We start from the raw sequence: 24,580 nt of genomic DNA, 5'->3' as shown, positions 1-24,580 counted from the left end.
TTATGCTATTTTTTGCTTCCAGTGTGATTTTTTTTCTCCTTTTGGTGTTTACAAGTGTGTTCTTCCAGAATCTGTTTTACTTAATAGCTGAATTCATATAGTATTAATAATTAGTACAGTAGTGCACAGTTAGTTGTTTAATTGCTATCGATTACTTACTGAATATTGTGCAATTCTGTTTGATTCTGTCATACGAATACCACTGTATTTTCCTTGTTTTAACAATTTTGTAAATTTGTTTGAGCCCCTGCACCCAGAAAATGCAGTCAATGGACCAATGCAATTAACCTTTTAACAAATAAAAAATTAAAATAAAAGTAGTGGTTTGTGCAGGCTTTATTTGGTATCGATAATAAGGCATCCTGATACATTATTACGACCCATGGATGTGTTATTGGGTTTAGGAAGGGTTTACATGGCTTGATAGAGGATGACTGGGGGAGACAGTTGAAGAATATGGGGATTGACATGCTGTATATGTGATGTGAAGTTGGAAGTAAATTTATCTACTAGAATAATTACTATTGACTTGGGATTGTAGTTCATGTAACTGTTACAAATAAGCTTGGAGTGCTACTGGGCATTACTTCTATGTTTCTTAATATAGTTGAAGAAGATTTTGTGGCTGTTATTATTATTATTGTAGTTGGCAATCCCAAAGTCATAGCCAATCGTACACTTTTTTAAAAGTACATTGAGGTTTTTGTTAATCTGCTGCAGGGCTTTTTGTCATGTAGAGATACCTCCCTTTATTGCATAATTTGTTTAAGCAAGAGTGCTCACCATAGGATAGGGGTCTGCTCATTGCCCACTGTGCCTGTAGTGGATCGAGATTCTCTTCTCAGTACTGCTGTTTAGGTGTACGTGGAAGTCAGAAGTGAAACTGAAAGCTGTGGCAATGGGAAGAAAAGAGCAGGTTTACTTCTGAACTTTTCTAGATTGCCTGAGAACTGTAAAGGGTTTGCTTTTCAGAAACCCCTAAAGACTGTGAGATCTGTAGAAGAGATAACACAGATTTTAAAGGAGAGAAATATAGATTTGTGGTCAGAGTTAGCTAGGGGAATGGGCATTAAGGATGTAGATGCTAGCATGGGCTATGTTGGAAAGGACAAGTTCAAGGTCATTACAGCCTCTTTTGGGAAGGTTGACAGTTTGTTCTAGGGAGATGGCTTTTATGTAATCTAGGAAATGAATAGCATAGTTTAACCACTGGTATAAGTTTGCCAGTTGACGAATGAGCACTTAAAGTCACTGAGTAGAATGGCATTAGTTTGGAACTGATCTCATATAGTAGATTTATGTAGTTTTCATGGTCAAAGGGGAATATGGATGGGGATCTGTAATTAGCAATGGTATTATAATTAAATTTTATTTGGGTGGCTGTAGTGGTGCAGTGGTTAGCGTTGTCGCCTCACAGCAAGAGGCTCTTCTCTGCCGGGGTGCCTTCTGTGTGGAGTCTGCATGTCCTCCCTGCAGCCATGTGAATTTCCTCCAGGTGCTCCAGTTTCTTTCCCACATTCCAAAGACATGCAGTAGGTGGACTGGACACTCTAAACTGGCCTCAGGCAACAGTGTGTGCATGAGTGAGTGTTGAGAATGAATTACTGCGGCCGGGCTAGCCACCCGGCAGTATAAACCTTGGTTGGAGATGATTGTCACTGTGGAAGTGATACCCCGACCCTTCATGTAAAAATGGGAAAAAGGGGTTGAGGATGGATGGATTATAATTTTATTAAGGGTAATTTAGTCCTGTATATGTTTTTGTCCAGGGTCTTGGGAATATGCCTTGAGATGGTGGGATCCAAGGTAAATACAGACACTTCCCTACAGTTTTCATAGAATGTGAAAGAGTGATAGACATAAAACCCAGGCACAGAAGGAGTACTATCAATTATCTGAAACAAAGTTTCAATAACTACTCAGATCTGAATGCACTCAAATGTCAGGAGTGCCTCAAATTTGGGAATTGTTTTGTTCGTACTCCTAGCATTAAGAAGTGCTGCCTTAATATAGCCTGAGTTACAATTTGTTAGGTTGGGATATGCAGGAGATGGACTCTGTCTAAAAAAGGCATTATGATGTTAGCATAAGTTTTAAACAGTAGACAAAGGCCATGCTAAGAGAGGTGCAAGCCACCTTTGACATAACATGAAGGATTGCCAAACAAACTTCCCATGCTGACACAAACTGGATACCCTTAACTATGCACTCAAGGGTTAAAGCCAAACATTTTGTCTTCGAATTGAGATCATTCTTCAAGATGGTAGAACCCCACTTTAGATTAATATCTTCCTTGCCACAGCCACGTGCATAGTAAGTTCTTTCATTTCTTTACTCTTCTCCCTCTGGGTGTAGCATGTACAATCGTTCACCCTTACATTAGCAACTACTCGGTCATATTCATGCTTTTCAAAATGGAGGGACCCAAAGGTTCTCTCCATATCACATATCCCAGCAGCAGAGAGAGAACTTACTGTAACCCTGCTCTTATCCAACCTAGTGAGGATGGAGGTGGTGTGTCTAACTGTAGGGTCACCTATCACTAGGATATTACCATGGCTAAGCACAGACATTATGGTCTTTAAGAGTTTACATTTACAGCCTTGGTGACACTTGGAAGTGGTATGCATAAGTGATAGAAATGTGTGTGTATGTAGAGTAATAGTTTCATAGGTTCATATGCTCATCGATAGGAGACTACTGAAAACCCTATCCCGATATTCCAATTTCCCAAACACTGTCTGGTTAATTAACTTAATGAAGGTCACACTGCTGACAAATAGAGGCTGATGGAGTCAAAACCCTGGAGCACAGGTAGCATCTGGTTTGCAGCTCATTACCTTTATACTCTGCAGTCATTGCCAGATGTCAACAAGATGGCTTAGGTCTCATGATATGGTGAGTAGGAGACTGAGATAGGTATGCTACATTGTCATAAATCAGGTTGTGGTAGTTTGCTATACAGACTGTGTGCAGGGCTTATCAACTGCAGCATGATGTGAGAAATTAGTCTTCAGCAGGAATAAATACTTATACTTCTCATAGATTATATTACTGCTGGACAGCAGCAATGGTTTTCAGGTGCTGTCTCAAAGTGCCTTGTGCATGTTGGATGTGACTATAGCACACTTAGAGCCCATGCTGTCAGAGACTGGCAATAAATAAGGTAGGAATAATGGCCTGACATGGGTAAAAATGTTAAGTGGTTTCATGCAGATAGGCTAATGAAATTATATGGGTAGTGGATTCTACATGGGTGCAGACAAGACAGACTAATAGATTGATATGAGTAGGGTACTACCAGTGCAGCTAGGAAAATGTGCTTATTGTTAATAACAGGCCATAGGCTTTATTTATCTATTTATGTTTATTAACCAGGCTAGAGCACTGACCCTCATGGACCCTTTTCAAACATAGCCTGGATGCTTATGCTGAATCCTTTACCACCAATTTCTGTTTATATGTGAATAGCTGCATAAATGCATCTTTCCCCCTTCCAGAGTGAATACAATACCAAACTGAAAAAAATAGATCTTTATGGTGGAACACAATTATAAACATCATCTATAATAAAATAAAAAGCTCATTACATGTAAAAATAAACATAACTGTCAACATGCATAAAAAATATCTACCTAAACTAAACAGGGAACTCCAGATCCTGTTCAAATCAACCAAAGCTATATATGAAGTAAAAATAGCCATGTAGGAAAGGACAACCACAAAGCCTTTTTTAACTGTGTTAGAAAAATTAGAAGCAATGCCCACCACATTGCAGAACTAATGTTAAATGATATCTTTTACTTTGACCAGGAGGACATAGCCAATCTAATACCAGATAAATTTAGCTCTAACTTCACCCCCCACATACCTCTAGAACTTATAACCACATTTACACCTCCCCCAGAAATTTCCTATAAGCAAGTCCTCAAGGCACTATCCAAGGTCAATAAAACTGCTTCTATGATACAGATAACATACCAGGTTGTTTACTGACCAGCCTGAAACAGGACCTATCAGACCCCTTATAGAGGCTATTCAATGTCAGCCTCCAAACAGGCTTTTTGCTTGATGAATGGAGGACAACAACTGTCACCCCCTAGCACAAAGGTGGGGCATCAATGAACCCAGGAAATTACAGATGTATGGGTCTGATGACATTCAGCTGTAAGACTATGGAAACTATCATTCTGAATTAATTAATAAATAAGAACATAGGTATCTTACAAACTCTCTCCCAAGCCAGTTCAGATTCATCAAGGGCAGATCCTGCCTATTTAAACTGGTTGACTTCTTTGAGAAGGTTAGTAAAGCAATGGATGAGGGCTAATCAGTACTCACTGTATTTCTAGACCTTACAAAGGCATTTAACAGCATCTCACTCTCAGGTATCATAGATAAGCTCTTCCAGCTAGTAAATCCCAGTGTAACTCGCTGGACATCAAATTAGTTCACAAATAGAACACAGGAAATTAGAGTTGGTGGCTCTACCACCTCCTCCAAAAGACCTATCATTAGGGGTGTACCATTAAGTTCAGTCCTAGGGCCACTCCTGTTTTACATTTAATTCTCAGATGTGAAAGCTACTGTTATATGTTTATGGCTGTAAGCTTGGTGCCATCATAAACTCCCCATATGGCACCAAGATTCTCCAAGGTGGCTGTCCCAAACCAATAGCTGGTGCCAAAACCATGGACTAAAAATGAATGCGAAAACATGTATAATCATTCTCTTTAGTAAGAAAGAAGTCATTTGTAATTATCACATTAATAAAATAACCCTGAAAAGTGACCCAGTATTTAGAGACCTGGAAACCTATGCAGACAAGACCTGTCCTTCAATCACCACATATCCACTATTGTAAAAAGTCTTTTTTTCATTGCACAGCTTATTACTAATGATATGGCAACCAAGTGCAGGCATGTAATCATCCAATTGTATTTCATTCTCATCAAGGTGATCACTGAGTATAATTTCCCCTTTGATATGTACTTGTCCACACATGTAACACAACTTTAATGCCCACAATACTTTCTTACTAAGAAAATCAAGCGCCAAAATCAGAGAAACTATGCAGACTGTCTAAAAGCCTTGCCTCTCTTCTCAACATCATAAAGGCTGCTGAGCGGCAATCTATGCCTTACATACAGAGCCACAACAGCACATACACAAATCCCCAACAGAATTTCTCCTGTCATACTGACTGTGTGTTTGGATGTCCAGTGGTATCATAAGCATCATCTTAGAGATCTCACTCACTTTTGCAACATAAACAGGACACATCAGATAAATAGCTAGGTATCACAGTGAAAAAGAAAACACTTATTTGCAATCATTTTCCTCTCCACATAAAGCAAAGTGCTTCTCTTAACACTATTCAAATGCAATATGGATGAATGGATGAATTACTGCAAAATCAACTCTGGTTAAGTCAACATGCCCCACTTGGATCAGGGCAACATGTAAATAGTTTGCTTATCTCTGCTTTATTCAATATTAAAATATTAAGGGCTAAAAACTTCATGAGAATGTATGGCAAGGCTTCTAAAGATCCTCACAGATCAATAGCCTAGTAAGTATCTATGACCCTTTGAACCTAAAAATCTAAGCATAGTTCCAGACTATGATAACAAAATCCTTCTAAAGCTCTGGATTTTCTAGCTGAATTTGTTTTTATTTATTTTACTTTGTGGGCTGATTGGGTAGACTGATCCGAGGACCCCTTACATTAGAATGCAAATGTACACTTACAGATACAGCAGAAGTGAGAGTTATTCAGTTAGAGAAAGTAGAATAATTCAGATACAGAAAGTCATTGCTATGGAAAGCAGGTGTTATACAATAAGAATTTGCACTTGTTCTTCCACATTGTACAAAGTCATTTCATGTTTTCTTCCATGTTATGCAACATAATAAAGACAATATTGTGCAGACCAAACACTGTTAACATTTTACAATGAACAGTCACACAGCTGCTTACATATTTACAGAAACAGAATTTCCCCTTTGGAGGGGGATCAGTTAAATGTACTGTATCCAGATGTCTACAGGAATGATTAAAAAGTATTTCTTTGCAGATAGATGAGATGTAAAAGGACATATGTCAGTTCCCCAAAGGCAGTTCACAGTAAAAACTTCAAGGGATTCTAATAAGATACTTGGGACAAAATGCATTTGACTGGGAAGGAATCAAATAAATATAATGGCCACAATGCTCTTTGACAGGTATTGTCCCCCCACCAAACTGTAGCAAAAATCATTCAGACGTGATCCTATAATTGACATTTGTTGTCATACATCACTTGCCCCCAACAAATGATACCCACATTCTGCATACTTCTAATGCCTCAATGAGAAGACAATAAAAATCATAGTGACAGCAACATATTTCAATGTACTGTTGTTAGACACACTTATACACACTGCCGCCCCAGTAAGGCATATAATTTTTATTTGGCAGTGATCATGTAATGACCCTGTTCTTTCATGCGTAGCATGCTTCCTCAACCCAACACCTAATATCCAAAGAAAGTGAAGGAAACAATGACCACAGTAAATTATTTATTATTTATTTATTCCAGTTTGGTGACCGGGGAGGTCCACTGGGCTAAAAGCCCATTTTCAGTGGAGGCCCGGGGAGAAAAGCTCCATAATACAATGTTACATGACATAATAATCACACAATTACAAAAAGATAAATTGATTTACATACAAATTAAACATTGGATGATTAAAGAAGCAGTACAGGAGGATGATAGGCAAATTGCATAGGGATGGGAGAAATTGTTAGTTACATTAGCAATGTAAGACAAATATGGAAGGTATGAAGGTTAGCCAGGTGAGAACGAAGAGGGGAGCTTGACAGGTATAGAGTCAAGCGTGCAGTTACATTTTTGGTAAGTATGCAAGTAGGAGAGGAGTTTAGTTTTGAAGGAGTGTAGGTTGTCACAGGTCCTCAGTGTGGAGGGAAGGGCATTCCATTTTTTAGCAAGGGAAAAGGAGAGTAAAAGTTGACCGGCTGGGTGCTTAGGTTTGTGGATAGAGATGAGGTTTTGGTTAGAAGATCTAAGGGGTCTAGGGGGGGTGTAAGGTTGGAGGATATTGGATAGTGCGGGGCAGAGGGTGGGTTGAAAGATTAATTTGTGGGCTGAGACAATTTGGAGGTAGTCTACTTGATTGGGGAGTTCAAACCAATTTAGGGTTTGTAGGGATGTGCAGTGATCAGAGCATGAAGTTGCCTTAGTGGCAAATTTGGAAATTTTATTGTAGCATACTTCCAGTTTAGAGGTTAAGGTAGAAGATAGATTTGTAAGCAGAGGGGCACCATATAGAAGAGATGGGAGGAGATATGTAGTGGCTAAGGTACGTCAGGTAGAGGGGGAGAGGAATTGACTATTTATGTACAGTAGGCCGAGTTTTATATGGGTTTTCTTGATGTTAAGTTGGATATGGGTGTTGAATTTTAAGTGTTCATCGATTGTGACCCCTAGGAGCTTAGCGGAGGGAATGGTGTTAATGTTGGAGTTGTTAAGGCAAGAAATTTGAAATTAGTTTTTTTCGGTGGTGGAGAATTTTGAGTGGGTGAAAAGAAGAATCTTAGTTTTGTTAGCATTAAGTGAGAGGTGATTTTGATGCATCCAATTTTCAGTGGTTGTGAAGGCGGTTTGAGTTAGAGATTGGAGTTCTTTAAGGCTGATGGCAGAGCAGATCAAAGTAGAGTCGTCTGCATATTGGACAATTTTGGTATTGGGAATAGCTTTGTGGAAGCCATTAGTGAAGATGTTAAATAGCAGTGGGCCAAGTATGGAGCCTTGGGGAACTCCTGTGGGGGTAGGAAGGAAGCTGGAGGAGGCTTGGCCCCATTTCATGGCTTGGGACCTGTCAGAGAGGTAGCTGGAGAACCAGGATAGGGTTTTAGGGGAGATGTTAAGATTGGATAGGTGGTTTAGTAGATGGGAGTGGGAGATGGTATCGAAAGCTTTGGATAGATCTAAGAGAACAGATGAAACTAAGTTACCAGAGTCTTGAGCTGAATTGACAGAGTGTAAGAAGGAGAGAAGGGCTCTGTTAGTATTATGTCCAGGGCGGAAACCGTGTTGGGTAGGAGAGAGCAGCTGGTGTTTGATTATGAATTGCATGAGTTCCAGGTGGATGCATTTTTCGAGGATTTTTGATATAGGAGAGAGGATAGCTATGGGGCGGAAGTTAGAGAAGTTACAAGTTTTGCCACCTTTGTGGAGTGGGAGAATAAAGGCAGAGCACCATACTTTGGGTACATAAGATTCGAGAAGGGATCAATTTATCAGGATACTAATAGGGAAAGCAATACTGTCAGTGGCAATTTTTAAGAAGGAGGAGGGGATGTTGTCAGGGGCATTTGTGCAATGTTTAAGTTTGGAGAGAAGTTTCTTTATAAAGTGGGTGGCTACAGGTCTAAGTTCAAAGGTAGGGGGAGGGGATAGTGAGGATGTGGAGTCATGGGAAGAGGGGGGTGGGGGGTGTTGTTGGGGAAGGTTTTGGTTAGCTCAGCAATAGAAGAGGTGAAGAAGGAGTTGAATAGATTGGCAATGTCTTGTTCAGATTTGCTAGTATCAGGGCAAGAGTTGTTTGTTGTGCCCGGCTTACGAAGAGAGTTAATAGAATTCCAGAATTGTTTGGGGTTTTTTGCATGATTTATTTGTAAGAGGTTGTAGTGAGACTTTTTATCTGATATGACATGTTTTTTGGCAAGGTTTCATAATTGTTTGTATTTAAGTAAGTATTCAGGTTGTTTATGTTGGAGATATTTTTTCCAGGATGCGTCTCAATTGTTACATAACTTTTTTGGTTTATTTAGTAAGCCGGGGGCGGTCTTGGCTTTGACTCTTTTAGTACGAATTGGAACTAGGAAGTTCAGGATAGTAAGGAATATGGTGTTGAAGAAATCAACGGCTTTGTCCAGGGGTAGGGTTTTTAGTGGGTTCCAGTTAGTGAATATGAGGGAGTCAGAGAAGTTGGAGGCATTAAAGTTGGTTAAGTTGCGAGTGTGTAAGAGTTTGTGGGAGAAGGATGAAGAAGTTGTTGTTCTATAGGTGAAGGCAGGGAGGTGGTCTCCTAGTGGGTCTGGAATAATGCCAGATGTTGAGGTTCGATTTGGATGAGACACCAGAATCCAGTCTAGGATGGAGCCTGTGAGGTTAGTTTTGTTGGGCCTGATGGTATAGTTTATAAGTTGTGTGAAATTGAAAAGGTTGATAAATAAGGTGGGATTATGGTCACTGATTTTTTGCCAGTTAATATTTACATCTCCCATAATATAAGTTTCATGTTTAATATTTAAGGAGGACCAATAGAGGATGTCTTCCAAGGTAGTGGTGTTGTTTCCAGGAGGAATGTAAAGGGAGATGATGCAGATGCTTTTATGGTCATTTAATTTTAGGAGGCCAGCTACTAGTTCAGCATTATGAAAGGAAGGGATAGCATTTGGGAAAGGAGTGATGGATAAGTGGTTAGCATAGATTAGTGCTACACCACCACCTCTTTTATTTATGCGATCGGATCTGAGAGATTGAAAACCGGGGGGAAGGAATTCATTGTTGGTTATGTGTGGTTTTAACCAGGTTTCAGAGATGGCTACAATATCTGGTGAATTATGGTTTAGCCAGGCATCGAAGAGGGTAGTTTTATTAGTTAAGCTTTGGGCGTTGATGGTGAGAAATTTGAGATCTTTACAATTTGGTTTGTTGTTGAAATTTTGGTTATTTGTTTGAGGCATGTTTGGTCCAGGGTTTGGATGAATGTCGCCTGCTAGGCAGAGGAAAGAGAGAAGGTGAGTAAGTTTGTTAGTTTTAGTATGTTTTAGTTTGTTAGGGGTAGGATGGTAGGGAGTGGCTTTAGGTTTGTGGAATTTATTTGGGACTTAGAAGAGTTTTAATGTTAATGGGGGGGGTGAACTGGAGTTATAGAGGCAGAGATATTGTGGTAGTGATTAGTGGGGTATGGTGGTGGAGGTGGATATGGAGGGTTTAGATGAAGGTTGGTATAGGAGGTGAAATGGTATAGTGGTAGAAGAATGAGGGCTAGGAGTAATGTAGGGGCAAGGATTGTAGTAGGAATTGAAGACATCGTAGAAAGAGAGATTAGATTTAGATTAGTGGTGAAAGAGCAAAAAGGTTTGTATGTTAGATAGAGTATGTAAGGCAGGTGGGTGGGAAGGAGTTTAGCTTGAAATGTAAGGTTGGTGGAGGGGGAGGTATATCTGGAAAAGTGGGTGGAGTAATCTAGTGATGGGATTGGGTGATGTAAGTGGGAGGGGGTATGTGATGAGTAATAAATGTAGGACCACTGGGGGTGGGTGGCAATTGGGGGCAGGGTAGGGGAGCGGAGTGAGCTCGCAGGGCAAATGGAGAGGGATAGAGTAACAGGGCAGAAGAGTCCAGCTGAAAAAGTATCAGCTACTGCAGGTTGGAGTTGAGGTAAGTTGGAGAAAGTGCAGAAAAATGGGTGTAAGTAAGTGGGGATTGAGTAAATAGGGGGGAAGAGAAGACTATTGAGGTGAGGAAGTGGAGTAAAATAAGGGGAGGTTTGGCTTCTGAAGAGTTTAGAGGTGAGGTTGGAGTAAAAGATTTGAAAGAAGTAGGAGGAGGCAAGCGAGGAATAGTGCTGCCACCTAGTGGAGAAAGGAGAGAATGGCAAGCAGAGAGTGATAGGGAGTAAAGAATAGGGCAAATGGACAGAGGCTAGAAGATAGAAGGAAAAGCAAAAGGGCTATAAGGTAGTACTTCAGAGGGGTACAGAAAAGGGATTGGGGACCGTAGGCACCACTGAGAGGGGAGTTTATACGGTCTGTGGTAGGCTGCTGTGTCACACTCACAGAGGGACTGGCTAACAAATAAGGAAGCTTAGGTAGGTATAAGACTACATACATTTATTGAAAATTATTTAGTGATTCCAATCCGATGTTCCTTTTCAGGAGGGCCCAGTTTCATGGAAAGCGACCAGTTGAGCTTACTGAGCTTTTGCAGGAAATAGTCTAGTAATTTCAGTCCATTGCACTTGGACAAATATCAGCACGTACACACACACACACACACACACACACACACACACACACACACACACACACACACACACACACACACACACACTCACACACACACACACACACACACACACATACCTGTAGCCAAATCATTGATTGTTTTGCATGAATCATGCAATGGCACTTTGCTTTTATCCACAAACAGTCCCCTCAGATAGTAATGTTCGGCCTGTCATGTGTAATTGGCAAAAATTGTGAAATAACAGTCACAGCAATGCATTTCCACTTACTGCTGTAGGGTAGCCCACCCCATAATGATTGCCATAAAACATGAAATAAAAAAACAACAGTATTTTGCTGTGAGCAGCATGAACTGTTACCACTGTCCACAGATCTATCTGGTAATTTGCCAGAAAAAGTGAAATAACAGTCATAGTAATACCATTCATCTTCATAGATTTCATAGACATTCCAGGCTACTACATCTTATAAACATTCACACTTTGTCAGTACCCTCCATCATACCACACCTCCTTTCTGCATAAGAGACATACTAGTCAATCCCAGAGTAAACTTGTGTTTACTCATCCAGTTGAGTAGGTTATATTTAAAGGAAGATTTGCACTACTCAACATGCAAGGAAGTTTCTTTCAGAGGTTTTGGAGATGCTGGGTTATAAACCTATCTCTGTACTGTGTTTTGTTTATCTGTTAGTGAAGGTTTAGACTTCCATTTCAAGTGTTAGTGGAGATATTACACTTGCAGAGATACAGGAGGTGCAGGACGACTGTGTCTAATGTTGTGGTACTTAAGACAGAGATCTCCCCTAAAAAGAGACACAGTATCTAGTTTGTCTTGGTAGCCAAGGACATTAAGCCTTTAAGTACACAAATACTTTGGGGGTGGGTCAAAGCTCCCCAACGTGTCTATGTGGTAGCTTTAAACCATAATTGCCTCTAAGCCTGTGTGTATAAGCTCCATGTATTCCATTTCCAGACATGTTGACTACCACAGAAGCTTTACATTGTTCTCCAGATACTGATTGCACTCCTAGAATAGAGAGACAAATGTAGATACCTATCAATATTTACAACAAAATGATAATAAAGCAAAAAAAAGTACTGAACCTGTAGACCATAATCTCAGTTTAATATATTTGTTCCAAGTATGCAAGTGTTTTGTTGAAATACTTTGAACAGTACTATTTATATCAGAGACTATAAAATTTAATATAAATTCTGCTAGCGCAGTATGTTTCCACCCCCCCCATCTTTTAGGGCTGTGAATGGTCTTAATTCATATCAAATCCTCAAAATCATAAGTTGTATAATGAGCAGACCTAAACTATTATGTAAAATCAGGGACAGATGACAGCTACACTACTCAAAGCTCAATCTGGTTTTAACTAAAATAAAGGAAACAGACTCAACTCAAAGAAAAACTCACTCTGGATTCTTTCAGCTAACTCTATTCATTTTTACACAATTTCCAATCTTTAACTCAGAATGCACCCACTGGAGATTTTTTTTTTGCCTATGGAAGTTAAAATAAAACACATATCTGGAACAGAAAACCATCCCTGAAGATCTGCACAGCTGCATTTCCCAGTAGTCTCTAGTCATATGACTAGAGATGATCAGGAAAGCACTGAGGGCAGTTGCTAAGGGCAACCAATCACAAGTGTTTAAACTACATAGTTGTCAGAAAGTCTCCATTATTAAAGGCTCTTAAGAGCTTGGTTGGTCTAAACCTCTTAACTCCATAATCAGGAACAAATCCAGAAGGAATCAAGGCCAATTAAGGATACTTTTTTGTAACCTGAGAAGTTGATAAAATAAGAGAATGTGAACTAACATGCATTTTTGGAAGTCTGTAACTCTAATTATTGTCATTCTTTATTAAGTATACTCCTGAATCCACCATTTCTCCCTAATTTGCAGGCTTTTAGGAGGGTCAGAGCAACATTTTGTGTTTAAATCCATAGATGCTATCACAAGATATTTTTATTAATTTAAATTAACTATTACACTCTAAGGTCTGGAAGGAAATATACAGCAATAAGGCACTGAACTATTAGTGACCTGCTCCATGTGTCTAGGATGAAGGTTCGAATCCTTCCTTCTTTGTTTGCCTTCCTTGTGATTCTGTGCAAGTCACTTAATCATATATTGCTCCTGAGCCATTCATGAAAGGGGTCAGCTGTGTTCAGTAGCTGTACCTGGTAATCAAATAGATTACAAACACTTATATACAAAGATTCAGAACCAAAGAAGAAGACAAGTCTCCAGCACACAAGGACCACTTTATTCCAAAATCCAAGTACAACAGTCAAGCGCTTTCATCCTCAAAAAGACTTCATCAGAACTGGTTCTCCCGTTCGATTCTCGGCTTGGCTTGGAGTGCCTTCTGTGTGGAGTCTGCATGTCCTCCCCGCGGTTGGGTAGCGTTCGAAAGACATGCGTGCATAAATGGGTGTGCCTTCATTGAAGGTTGAGCGTTGAGCTGGCACCTCGGCGTTTCGTAAAAATCTACTGCCAATCATTAGTGGACCAGAGGTCCGCTGTGGTGACCCCTTACAGGGAAAAGCCGAAAGACAAACAACAACATTAGTCCCATCCTATACTTAACAAAAGTTGCTAGAATAATGGGTTTTGCATTAGCTTTCTGATTCAGTCAGAAAGCTAATGCAAACCCTCTTATTCCTGCATCTTTTATTCTGAATCTAAACAAGACGAATGAAGAGAGTACAATGCCAAAATAAGGGACATTCTGCTACATCCATTTTTTTAAGCACCTTTATTGAATTATTACTTGTGACATACACAAATTTACATTTATACAAAAGTAATCAAACTATATTAACAAATTAACATTAACAAACAATATAGTTCACATATATTGCTATATATCATATAACCTAAATGGGTTCCTATCAGTATTTTGAATGTTGAAAACGCCAAATTTAATTTCATCGAACTGAAATGTTCAAAATCTCAGAAGAGCGAACTGACGGAACATCAATTTCTTTTTTTTTTGCACGGAACACTGATTTCTTTCCCTGGGAAGAAATCGATGTTCCGTCAGTTCACTCTTTTGAGATTTCGAACATTTCAGTTTGATTAAATTGCATTCGGCATTTTCAGCATCCGATATGCTGATATAGACCCACCTAAACAATATTAGATAAATTATTCAATTCCTGCCCCTTTTTTTAAACAAGAAACATCTTACCATCACTTATGACATAAGCACTAGTACATTTATATAAATGAAAATAAACCACACCAACACAATCCTAGTTGCAAAAATTTTACATCACAAACCATAGTGATGTGCTCCCAGTTGCAAACATTATGCATCACTTATAATCTACCTAATCATTTTCAGTCAAACGTTACATAGCTCATTTAAGTCTAGCCTTCTATTAAACCTCATCCCTCCCCTCTATGTATTGTTCCCATAATTCCCATTTTTTCCTATGTAGTTTGCTCCTACCCTTTCTAAAGATCTCAGTTCCAGTTGTTTTGTCTCTGTTACTATATTCACTACTTCTAATATAGTTGGTTTAGATTTTGATTTCCATTTTCTAGTAATTGTTTTTTTTTTTTGGCAGCCACCATAATTAGACACAGCAAGATGCTACCATTTCTAGGCAATCCTGATTCTGTATCACAGCTCAGAAAAAACATCTCCCTCATCACACCAATTTACCCACCCAGCATCTCTGACAGTGCATCCCACAGGGAATCCTTAAAATCATTCATTGATTCAAAAATGGATACACGTTGCACCCTTTGCAACTTACTCACTGAAAGGAGTCATCTTTCTGTATTGTAAACATTCTCTTACCTAGTCCCAGGCTCCCAGCAAACTAACTAAAAAAAATAAATCCACTGGCAGTCCACAGATGAATAAGCTAAGTCATTTATTTAACTCAAATCCCCTTAGATATCACAGATGATTTTCTTGCAGATAATTTTAAATTCTGCTGCTATCACCACATACAAAGACAATCAGAAGGCTGCCTGGAGCTTTGGGGTTGTAACTGAGGCTCATTCCTTATGTAAAATGTAAGGATGAGTACCCTTCTTGTGAGCCAAAAGGGGACAGGTAAGTTGCCAGGATTATCAAGTTGAAGCAGACAGGTATTTGCTGAACAGAAAGTTACTTTTTGAACTGAAAAAAAGTAAAATTACTTATTTTATTATGCATTTTTGTGCTGACTAGTTTTCTCCTGCAGCTGCCCATTTCATTCTGTCCTTCCCACACTTCTATGTATGTTCATGGGGTGAGAAGTATTTTTAACAGTTGCATCAGGAGCCAAGGTCGCATTCAGTGTTTCTATTTAAAGCTGTGGGAGGGTGCTGCCCCCCCCCATGGTTCTGGCACCTTTGTATGTTTACACATATTCATAACTGCTGCTTCATACATCATAAACATGTATGTCTTGATTTTATTGAAATTCACAGTTGTCTTACATAAATATGCACTTAGAACACTCAATTTAGAACTGCTTTATTCCTCACAGACACAAAGTATTCATTCTATTATGTAGCTGAGCCCTGATTTTACAATTAAAAACTTTGTAGATGCATTTTAGTTTGATTACCAATAGGATCACCATATATAAGTGCATTGGACCCTTTGTTCACACTAAATCATTAAACGTTTGTGATTCTTCCAGGTGTCCTAATAATCTCTCGTAATATCAACATTAATAATTGTAAAAAAATCTTACACACAAGATAATTAAATATTACATCTTAAAACTAAGGTGATGAACAATACAACTGCATTGATAAGTGACATTGATTATACCTGGAGAGATATATTAACTGCTGTTCATTTGCTAATTATGCACGTTATCATAATTTTCATATTTGTGTAAGTATCTCAAGATCCAAGCAGCAAGACATATTTGCTTAGTCACACATGAACACTCACAGAAGGATGAACAAAAATGCTGCTGACAGTATATAGTATAGCCTGAGTGGTTACTGATGTATTGTACAAAACCTAAAAACTATTATTTCCTGTCCTTATTCTAAGTTACAAAATCCATTTTAACACTTGCAGTTTATAGAATGCTGCCATTTGTCAAAGCTGAGGTCATGTTGAACAATTTGCTATTATACCTTTTTAATATCATGGTTCTAATGAAGAGATTTGATTTTATTACTTTATTTTTGTTGAAAGGCTTATTGGAAGTTACTGTGCAACTTTACAGAGCTCCAGTGTGGAGGCAAAGAGTCAGTGTTGATGAAAGCACAAATTGCATTATATAGCTGTGGTTAACTCTCAGGTCTACAGCTTTATTAAGTACCATCAAGGGTTTGTAGTATATTCTCCAGCCACATCTCAGAAAAACTGTGGGAGAAGTTCCTGACACTATTGATTTTACTCTTAATTGCTTTGGTCAAAATAATTACCACTAGCAGTAATAATTAATCACATGATTTCCAATTAATATAAATAATACAAATAGCACATTCCAGTTATATGACTGTAGTTACCTTGTACAACTATGTTAAATACTGTCACCTTAAATACTGTCACCTATACAAGACAGTCTAAAAACAAAAATTTAGCCCATTGTCAATCAACCCATAGCAGAAGTTATCATCCAGTCTAGTTCAGCATGCTATACACCAACTTTTGTAGACTGACAACACTGGCTCTAAAAACAGGAAACTCACAGAGTTCCCAACATATTTCATCCTGAAAGCTGATATTTTTGAGATCTGTTAATTTCCTTCTGTATCTGTTTAAGTACTAATCATCTCAGCAACCAATATACTTTGCTCATTCTGTTTGTTTATATTCTAATATAGCAGCAAGTGATTCTTGAAAGTCTGCATATATTAAATCCTCTTTGAAAGTACAGCCAGATAGAAAATATAAAACTTAGTTTCTTAGTATATACATTTTTTTTCAATAGGTAACAAAAATTGCAGTCTTTGGTGTCTTGTTTGAGCATTCTATTCAGTTTAAAAACGAATACATATATCTTTAATACTGTACACTTTCTTGATCACAAAACTAACAACAAAGCCCGATCTTTACCTTAAATCTTATAAACTGTACCGAGACATTCCTTGGTAGCCTTGCAGTCATAGCCAAACCAGAAACAAAAAGCACTTGTGCTCTCCCTACCTTTGTCTGGCTAACATGGGCCAAGTTCTACTGACCAGTTTGTTTTTCACATAAACTATTTGATCCTGTTCTTTCTCATTCTAAGTTATGCCAATAATTTCTATTTAGGTCATAGGTAGGTACTAGGCTATCTGCCCAAAGACATTTATAAGCCTAGCCGGAATGTGTTGGCTTTCGCCGCCCCCTTAGATTAGTTCCCTGTGCCTATGTCCAGCAGAGCCATTGAAGTGATCCCTGGGGTAAACTTTCAGTTTCCCATCCACTTGTCAAGGTTTCTCTTGAAGAGGGTTAGCGAGGAGCTCTGGCTAATGTAGATTGGAATCTTGTTCCAGAGCATGGGAAGTCTCTGGGACAGGAATCTATCCCTCCGGATACTCCAGTACTATTTATTGTTGTGGTGAGGTTTAGATCCCTAGAGCGTGTGGCTCGAAGGGATATGGTTTTCTTTAGGTGGAGCATGTCCATCAATTCTGGGTTGGACATGGCCTAGTATGTCAGGCAGAGATCATCTCTGAATAGGCAGTATGCAACTGAGTACAGCTGGAGTTTCTTCAGTCGAACTGCATAGGGCATATGCTTGAGGCTAGTGATCCTCTTGGTGAGGTACTTCTGTGATCTTTCCAGCTGTTGCAGGTGTTTTGTAAGGTACATCCCAAATGGGGCATTGTACTCTATAATGGGTCTGATGAGTGATGCATAGAGGGGCACAATGACCTCTTTCGATCTGGATGCAAACCCTTTTGTGATTAGGTGGGCCACATAGAAAGATTTTCCAACCACTTTGGCAATGTGATTATCAAAGGAGAGGTTACTATCTACTTGGGTCCCCAGATCCCTTATTACATCTTCTGTGTTTAGGGGGCTACCACCTATGTGGTAGTTTGTGGGTACTTTGTTTTTTCCAAAGGAGATGACTATGCACTTTTTGGCATTTAGCTTGAGGCCATGGTTTTGACACCAGGTATCTGTCTCAGTGAGACCCTTTTGGAGGATGTCTGTGTCAGCCAGAGAGTCAATTATAGCCCCTAGTTTGCAGTCGTCTTCGAACTTTGTCAGCCATAGTCCTCCTGTGCTTGCCTGTACCTCTGAGAAGTATATGCTGAACAGGAGGGGTCCTAGTACTGAGCCCTGGGGAATGCCACTTGTAACCGGTTTAGAGTCAGACCTAGCTCCCGAAACTCTTACCATGTGGGTTCTGTCCATGAGCCAGTTGGCAGCCCATCTGGTGACATAGGGGTTTATGTTCAGGCTGGTGAACTTGTCTATAATACCTGAGTGGGGAATGGTGTCGAAGACCTTTGCAAGGTCTAGGTAGGCTGTGCGGATAACCTTTCCCTCATCTATAGCCTTGGTAACTGTCTCAAAGAAGTCCACCAGGTTTAGCGGACATGATCTGCCCTTAACAAAGCCAAACTGGGTGGGGTCCAGTGTTTGGAGGTTTCCAATGTCTCTGTTAATGAAATCCATGATGATGTGCTCCATAGCTTTGCAGACCAAGCTAGTCAGGCTTATAGGGTGATAGTTCCCAGGGTCCGTTGTGGCTCCACCTTTGTGGAGTGGAATAACCGTTGCTGTGCACCACTCTGTGGGCATGTAGCCTGTGGAGAGGCTGAGTTTAAACTGTGTTTAGATGAGGGGTTAGTTCATCTTTGAGCTTGTGTAGGACACAGCCTGGGACACTGTCCGGTCCCATTGATGCTGTGTTTTTGGCTTTGGAGAGGGCTGTTCTAACCTGAGTGTCTGTGATTTCAGGGGCACTACATTCTTCTGGTATAGTTAAGGGCCCTTTTGGGAGTGAGAGGGGGGTGAAGTTTGCACTGAACCTGTCTGCCAGGATGTTGGCTATATCGGTCGGTTCAGTGTATTTTGTGCCATTCTGCACTAACTCCGAGCAGATCTGAGAATTGCCACTTAGTTTCTTGACATAGCTAAAGAATGCCTCGTGGTTATCTTTGGAGTCCATGGCAATTTTTCTTTCGAAGTTAGCCTTGGATGATTTTATGAGGGAACGTAGTTTCTTGCTGATACTGATTAGGGATGTCTTCCTTTCTTGGAATTTTACTCTTTTCTGTACTAGTTTCCTCCTTCTATTGTATAGCTTGTTTATGGCAGGGGTCAACCAGACTGGTTTCCTTTTCTTGGAGGAGTGAGTCTTGGCTTTGTTTGGGATAGCACGAGCCATACATTCTTGTAGGTGCCCGTAGACTGCATTAGTAAAGGATTTTGCAGCTTGGACAGCATTATCCTTTAGCATGGGGGCTTTGAAACTTCCCACCTCGGTCTTAAGTAACGTGAAGTTTGCTTTTGAAAAGTTTTTCACAGTGGTTTCTTTGACCGGGGGTGGTGGCGGAATGTGGATATCCAGAGTGATTAGTTTATGATCAGATCTAACCAGCGAGGGGTTGACCTCCGGTGTGGAACACCGGTCGCCCATGTTTGTGATGATCAGGTCAAATATGTTGTCACCTATGGTGGGGGTGTTGACCAGTTGATCCAGGGCGTTTGAGTTTATAAATTCTAGGAAATGTTGGGCAAGGGAGTTTGTACTTGAGTAGTTCTCCCAGTTATGTTTGGGTAATTGAAATCACCCAATATCAGGGTGTTTGGTAGGACCTTTATGTTTCCCAGTGTTTCCAGGAATGCAGAGTGGGGGTCCTGGGACACAGTGGGTGATCTGTAGCAAGCTATAATTTGAATAGCAGTTTTATCCATTGCTAGTTGCATGTGGATGTTCTCTGAAGCATCTGTGCCACTAACCTGGAGGTGTGAGTATCCTTGATGAATATGGATACTCCTCCGCCTTTTTAATTTTGGTCTAGGTTTTGTGGCCAAAATGTATGGTATGAGTTGTAGCCTGGTAGTGCTGGGGTGCTCTCTGGAGCCTTAAACCAGGTTTCTGTTACTGCACATATATCGATTTTCTCCATTCATACAATTGTTCTTCAAGCTCTATGTTCACATTCTATATTCTTTTCTTTAAGCATGTCTGATTCATTTAACAGATATGTTTCTGATTACCATTCAGTGCTTTGAACACAGAAGTAGCATGCAAATTTAGTGTGCCCACAACTTCAGATTCTCTTTCTTTTGTTCCTGCTAAGTAATTGTCAAGTTTAGCTGTCATCTTTCTCTAATCTTATCTCAAAGGCCACCATCAACATTTACCTTGGTACCTTGTCTGACTTGTCTGGAATGTCATATTACAAAATATCACTGTTTTTTTTTTTTTTTTTTTTGTCTAACTCTGCTGCATACCCACAACTCTGTTTCTTATTCATTTTGTAGTCACAACAGACCTTGTGAATATAGTAGGTCTTTTACTAGGCTGACAAATGCCATTGGCTCTGGAACTTATGGTAAACTCAACAGTTGCTCAGATGCAGGCCACATCTGAGAACTTTGTTGCCCAAAATATTCCTGCACTGAAATAACATGTCACAGGCTTTTACCTCTCAACCTGTTAATGGAAAAAATCTGGACAAAGCTTTACAAAATCAGGGTACAAATAGGGACATATTTTAAATATTGCTCTTATAAACTTAGAAGTTGCTAGAGTAACAGGATTTTTTAATATACATTTTCTGAAGGATTTGAAGTCTGAAACTCAAGTGTATGTCATTATTTAGTGACTTCAATCCTGAGATCATTCCAGTGATTTGCCAGGAAAAAAAGAGGAACAGGCCAAAAATGTGAGCCAAAAATCTGGACGTTCTGCGAAAATCTGTACAGTTGAGAGGTATCACAGCGTATTATGTTATATAAAAGAAATACTCACACAATAAACTGGGTTAGTTACAAAGCAATTTACACTCCACGGTCAAAATTTCTTAATTGCAAATCTGATAAACTTTTGAATTTATTTACTGACACAATGGAAACCAAAGCAGCAAGCAAGAATTAAAATGTGTTAGTTTATGAATATAGACCACCTATATAATTAGGGACATTCTAGACTGAAAAAATCATTTATACAATTGTATTTTCTTCTTTTGCCATGTCTGTCCATTTGAAATCATAGAATATCAATGCTGTGAAAAATTCTACTGCCTTAGTATTTTAAAGCTGAAATGTTGATTTAATACATCTGAAAAGACAGATATTGGAATTCGTTTCATGTATGATCCTAGACTATCTCCTTGCAGTGGGGTTTATAGCCTTTACTGATTGTTCCATGAGAGAATTATGTTTAACAATGCCTTGTGCTGTTCTTATCTCAGCACAGTTGACAAGCAGAACTAGTGTTTTGACACATCTCTTCTTCCCACAGGCTCTCACTGATAAGCCCTTTGGTACCATAACTTCAGTACCAGAAATTCCACTCTGTATTCAGCTTGTAGACAGTGTAATGACAATCACATGTATATCTTTTCTTATTGCATTTATACTATGTTATTCTTTAAACAAAAGGTGAATAGCTTTGAAGATACACAGCATTAATTTCATTCTGCAGCTGTAACCCCATGTGGTAATAGTTTAATGATAAAATATCAGTACTGCATTATTCCTTTTTAAAGGAACATGAAACAGCATTGTTGTGCTCTTGTACTGAGGCTATAATTATACTTCTTATAGTCAGACAACTGAAACAGCAATAACTGCATGTTTTATATACAATATTAAGGAAGGCAAGCTTTATTTAATGTCCTGTGAGAAACAAACATTCTACTATATTTAGGAGTCATAGGACTCATTGTTCCTTTTAAGTGTAAAATGTAGTTATATCCAGCTTTTTAACACAGATGGCCCAGCACTTAGTCTTTAATAATGTTAGAAACAAAAGGAAAGAAATAAAGAAGGAACAGAAAAGTATAGAAAGGAGACATAAAAAAGGCAGAACACAGTGTGCAAAAGCTCAAAAGAAAAAAAAAACAGTATAAAGAGAATAAAAATAAAAATAAAACAATGTGTTTAGATTAACTGACAACAAGACGTATTCTAAATTATCACTTTTAGGGGACCCTGCAAAGATAATGATATAATGGTGCATGATACAAATATCAGATGCTCATGTGATGTTGTATACATCTAGGATCAGTCTCGTAAATTCAGAGGTTGAAAGCATAGAAAAATAAAAAATAATGTTTTCTTTTGAACTACTTTAAATAGAAATTTGGTAAGACATCCAGGGACTGAAAAGTAGTGTAACATTATATATAAATGTGATGGCTGTTAGTGTTAAGGTGACAAAATGTTATATGAAACAGAGTGGGACAGAAATAGAGAAGATAGATAAAAAGACATCAGTGTGCAGAATACCTTCCCTGGCCCTTATTAAGGAGGTGCTGTTGTACTTCACAGTACTTGAGTTACTGCCCTTACTATAAATTTGTCTATTGCTCATACAAGTCAGGACTAGAAGATCAAACTGGGAAGTTCCACCTCTTGACTGCTAGCGCTTGAGTTACCCACTATTTCATATGTTCCTGCTTGCACGGCACAATGCCTAGAAGAATTGACTATTTTTTATCATGCTTTTAAAATTTGCAACATATGGGACAGGACTGCCATTCATTGAAGACCTTTCTATTTATTTTTTGTATTCTACCAAAACCACTTATACCCTCTGCCGCATTTATTTTACTCATCTAATCAGCTAATCACTCGACAAGATGGAAGACTAACCTGCTAGTTTCACCTCTGTTGCAGCCTTTTAGAATTATATCTCTCCTAAGACTGCATACAAACTGCCCTGTCCTCACAGATAATGAACTTACTCTCAGTACTAATAATTTCATCTGTGAGAGATGTAAATGCATGCGTAACATGGAGGATTCCCTCTCACCTAAAAACTTGCCCTGTAAGATTCACACACCTCTATCACAATCCCTCACTAATTACACCAAAATATCTTATACAAAGACTGCAAAATCACTCCTAAAGTCTGCTATAAATAATAATAAGTTTCAGCAAACATCAGGCCACTCATCCACCTCACTAATGCCTACAATAAAGAGTCATCCTGGGAAAAAACACTGTGGACCTACCTCTCTGACCCACTGCAGCAAGAGAACAGGTCCAGTGAGAGGTGGCTCTCTTCTCAGCACACTGACTGATCACTCACAAGGCTGGTCATGGAGAGAGTTACAGTCAATTCTCTCTCAGACACCAATACTTCTGACATTGCAAGCATCTTAAATGCCCTAACCCCAGACAACTATGACAATGACACAGTAGTAGTGGTACATACAGGAGTTCATAACTTGAGACATAAAACCTGTGGGACATGCAGAAAGACAGATCAGAACTTTCCATGCATGTTACAAATGCAGGTGAGAGACTTGTACTGAATGGAAACCTTCTTTCGCCTTGAATGATGCTGTGATATAGGGAAATATTGCCAGCCCAGCTATCTGAAATTTTGTAAATAATTCTATGTCATTTGTGAATATTGATATGATTTATACCGAACTGTATGTTATGTACTGAGCTAAGATGTATCCACAGCATACCCTACTGGAAATAGAATATTAACCTGCAAAACTTAAGAATAGTTGAGCTTAAGTTACTTTATAGCTGGGCCATAAACAAAAGATGTTATCTCTCAGTTTCAGTTCAGTAGCAGACGCAATGTCTGGAGCTACAAGTTTTCTGTATTGTCTTGGACAGAAGTAATCACTAGGTCTAATAAATAAAAGTATTTTATTATCTTATGACTTCCAAATTCTCGAGCAAACATCTGAGAGATATGTATTTTTCACACAGAAATGTTGAATTCTGTTAATTTTGGTGTTAGCCTGGGAACTGAAGTCAGGTGACAAAAGTGATGTCATCCAAGCTAACCCAGTAGTAATATTTGATTTTAATTGAAGAACTCTCTCAGAGAGAGACTGTGCATTTTGTATTTTGTCTTGGATCTAGCAAGAACATTCACTCATCATCATCATCTGCACTTGCCTTGCTCTGTAAGTAAATTTTTTATGGCATAGTAACTCTTTTTCAATATAGTTAGGAATATAGTATAGATTAGTTTAGATGTTTTCTATATTTATTTGAGACTGTCCTGTAATGTTGTCTTAAATACTTCCTGTGATTTTGAACTCTGAAGTAACTGTGTTTGTTTACTGAGTATTGTTTTGTTCTTTTATTTATTATTAAATATATTTAAACCTATATTTGTGGCTGATATTTTTGAGATATATTTAAGATCTTAGAGTACTTGCATATGTATTTGGTGACACTGTACAGGCCACTCCTAAATAGCATTGCTCTTTGTCAGACTACCATTTGGATTAATAGTAACATTACACAGTAGGATTGGGCACCCTTTGTTAAGGGCCTTAAAGGTAGCTGATAAGAGTGGTTGGTGGCAGTAGAAATTACCTTATAGTCTGGGCAGAAGGGGGCATAGCTAGCAAACCTGTGCCAGCTTTTCCCAGGAGTGTGTGTGTATGTTTGTATATAAATCAA

The sequence above is a fragment of the Protopterus annectens genome, chromosome 3.part1 (assembly GCF_019279795.1).
Source record: "Protopterus annectens isolate FY-2018-M chromosome 3.part1, PAN1.0, whole genome shotgun sequence".
NCBI lineage: Eukaryota > Metazoa > Chordata > Ceratodontiformes > Protopteridae > Protopterus > Protopterus annectens.
Note: the sequence above shows the minus strand (reverse complement) of the source record.